Raw genomic sequence first — 2,841 nt, forward strand, 5'->3', positions numbered from 1 at the left:
ATGAGCCACCATGCCCAGCCATTTCTTACTTTAATAACTCTGTCTTTCTCCTCTCTATCAAGCTCCCTGATAGAAGAATTTACCATTTATTTCAATGCTGACTACTATTTGGATACTTCTTCCGTACTTCACTAAAACTTCTTTGACAAACTTCATCAATGCTTTCTTGTCAAATTCAATGTTCTCTCTTCAGTACTACTCTTACTTATCCTCTCTGTATCAAATTTTATATAGTTAAATATGCCTTTCTTCTTGAAAGTATCTTTTACTCTAGCTTTCAATATACTGCTCTTTCTAGATTTACCTTTTACTTTTCTATTTTATGTCCTTTGTTGTTTTCTTTTGACTTCCATTTACATCTCAAGGAGTGATTATTGGCTCAAATAGTGAAGATAGATAGTCTTTTATTTTTTTATTTTTTATTTTTTTTTTACCTTAAGGGAAACCAATCGCTTTATTTTTCTTCAATATATATTTAGAAAATTGGTCTGAGAAGAGGTTTCATGAGATAGACCAGAGGACCATGTACCAAATCACGAGTTCTAAACCAGTAAGAAAAAGGGTACAATGAAGCACACATCCCCAGGGGCGATGGCAGCCTAGGACCTTCCCATCAGTGGGGAGGCAAGATCTTTGACGGCTTTTGAGTTCAGCTGAGGGATTGTGCTGATCTTCAGGAGTTTGCTGCTTGTATACTTATTCTTGATGGCAATGAATTTAGTTAAGTTTTCGTTTACTTTCACCACATTCTTGGCCATGTGTTGCATGACTTCCAATACTTCATTCTCTGTGTATCCTGTGTGATACTGCTGCTTTAAGTTCCATTTTCCTTGTCCTAGAAGCTTCTGAGACAAGCAGCAAGCAGCTGCTGCTACCTTAGAAGGATGATAATGCACCATATCATAGTCGATGACAGTCAGCTCCATCAAATATTTGGCTAAAGTGTGCTGTTCAACATCAACTTCCCCAGCTTTTGATGCTCGCCTTAAGAAGTGTAGTGGCAACGGTCAACCCAACTCAAATTTCAATTCTTTCAAAATTAGAGTTTCCATTTCTCGGATTTGGGAACTGGTATAAGCGTTGTCTGTGATGTAAACAAAGTCTTCAATATTTGGAGAAAACATCTCTTCATACTTGGAAGCCAAGAGCAGAGCAGTAATCCCAACTAATTGAAGCTTCTTCCAGGAAACTGGCTGAACCTGTAAAAATTGATCCATAATGGCAACATACATGTACAGAGTCTCCTGCAGAAGCCTAAACTTGGAGTGGACCTGCACCAGCCAGTCCACCAGGATGGCACGCATGCGTCCATTTATATCTCTTCCATCTAAGAAATGTGGGTTTATGGACTGCAAAACCTCCAGCTGCCTGAGGTACTGATAGATATCCTTAACGTAGTCATTGCAGAGCTGAGGGTTCTCCCAATCTTCATTATCAATGTCCTCGATTTTGCAGAGCAAGGCATCAGAAAAAGCTTGGCAGAGATTCTCTTCATGGAGACATCCTCAGGTGTGGGAGAAGGACCCTTTGGAGCCAACATCTCCATCTGTACTGGTTTGACAGAAGCAGTAGGTTTCAGTTGTTTGTTGATATTTGTTGTTTTGGTGGGTTGAACTGGTACTTTGGTGTTCTGAGCTTTCTTAGCTACTTGTGCTGCTCTGGTTATAACTTTATTTCCAATTTCTTCTAAAACAGTTCACCTAATAGTCACATGACTCTTAACTTTAGAATTAAATCCTGTGTCAATATCCTCCAAATCACTGGACACCGTCGGGCATCGGAGCAGCGCCATGAGGGACGGGGAAAGCAGGAGTGCCAGCCTGGCCCAGGGAGGGACAGGGACTGAAAAGAGATAGTCTTTTAATACTCCCCAAAACGCATGGACTACACATGGTAGCAGTGTCGCCAAAGAGAGAGGAAATGATGCTAGGTCAATTCATCCATCTTATATCTCTACATCTATTTAATTTTTTCTTTTGTCTGCTTAGCACCATAGGGTGGTATTCAGCTCACTCCATAACTCCAGAATTGGGCAGATGATTTTAGTCTGTCCAATCAGAGTTTTCTACTTCCTAGTTATAGTAATTGAACTAAGGATGAGCAACAAGACTATTTTCTGAGTCTTTTGTTACAACTACAGGGAAAGAAGGTGGCACAGTTCTGCTGTACCTGAAGTTTGGGTAATGTATATGTAGTGTTGCCGGGTGTCACTGTAAGGAATAAGCCTGCCTTACTGAAGAGCAGAGTCAGAAAATAGAGATAAACTAAATTCTTACAATATCATTTGAGTACTTTTCAGTCACTTAAGATCACAAATGGTTATCATTATTATGATGATGATTATCATCATTATTGCTTAAACTTGAGTGTTTACAAACTTGGAATCACAAAGGAAAAAAAAGTCCTATCTAATAAGGTTTTCCTGACTTCTAGGCCCTTGCTACTCAGTGTGGTCCCAGAACCAGCAAGATTGTATTGCCTGGGGGTGGATTAGAATGCAGAGTCCCAGATTCTACCCAGACCTAATGAATCAGAATAAGCATTTTAATAAGATTCTCTAGGTGATTCACTTGTACAATGAAGTTTGAGGACTACTATTCTTGGATCTAACAGAGTTTTTCTCTCTCCCTTTTTGTTTTTGGTTCTCTATGACAGTCATGTTCACCTGGGCAGGGAGAATGTATCCCAGAGATAGCAGAAGAGAATCTTCCTGACCAGTTGGCGATCACTGCTTCACATGTCCTGCTTCACGTTTTGCATCCACTTCTGTGGTTTTTGCTACCACCTACAGAAGATTGACTTCCAAATGATGCCTACCAGAAATGTGAACCTGGATTTTCC

At 40.0% G+C, this 2,841-nt stretch overlaps 1 pseudogene across 1 annotated transcript; it reads right to left on the reverse strand.

Annotated features, from left to right (window-relative positions):
- Positions 1–438: 438 nt before the first annotated feature.
- LOC104653897 lies at positions 439–1,792 on the reverse strand (annotated as a pseudogene). Its single transcript, XR_746741.2, has one exon. The product of XR_746741.2 is annotated as a G2/mitotic-specific cyclin-B2-like (transcript).
- Positions 1,793–2,841: the final 1,049 nt, after the last annotated feature.

This window comes from Rhinopithecus roxellana, chromosome 10, assembly GCF_007565055.1.
Source record: "Rhinopithecus roxellana isolate Shanxi Qingling chromosome 10, ASM756505v1, whole genome shotgun sequence".
Lineage (NCBI taxonomy): Eukaryota > Metazoa > Chordata > Mammalia > Primates > Cercopithecidae > Rhinopithecus > Rhinopithecus roxellana.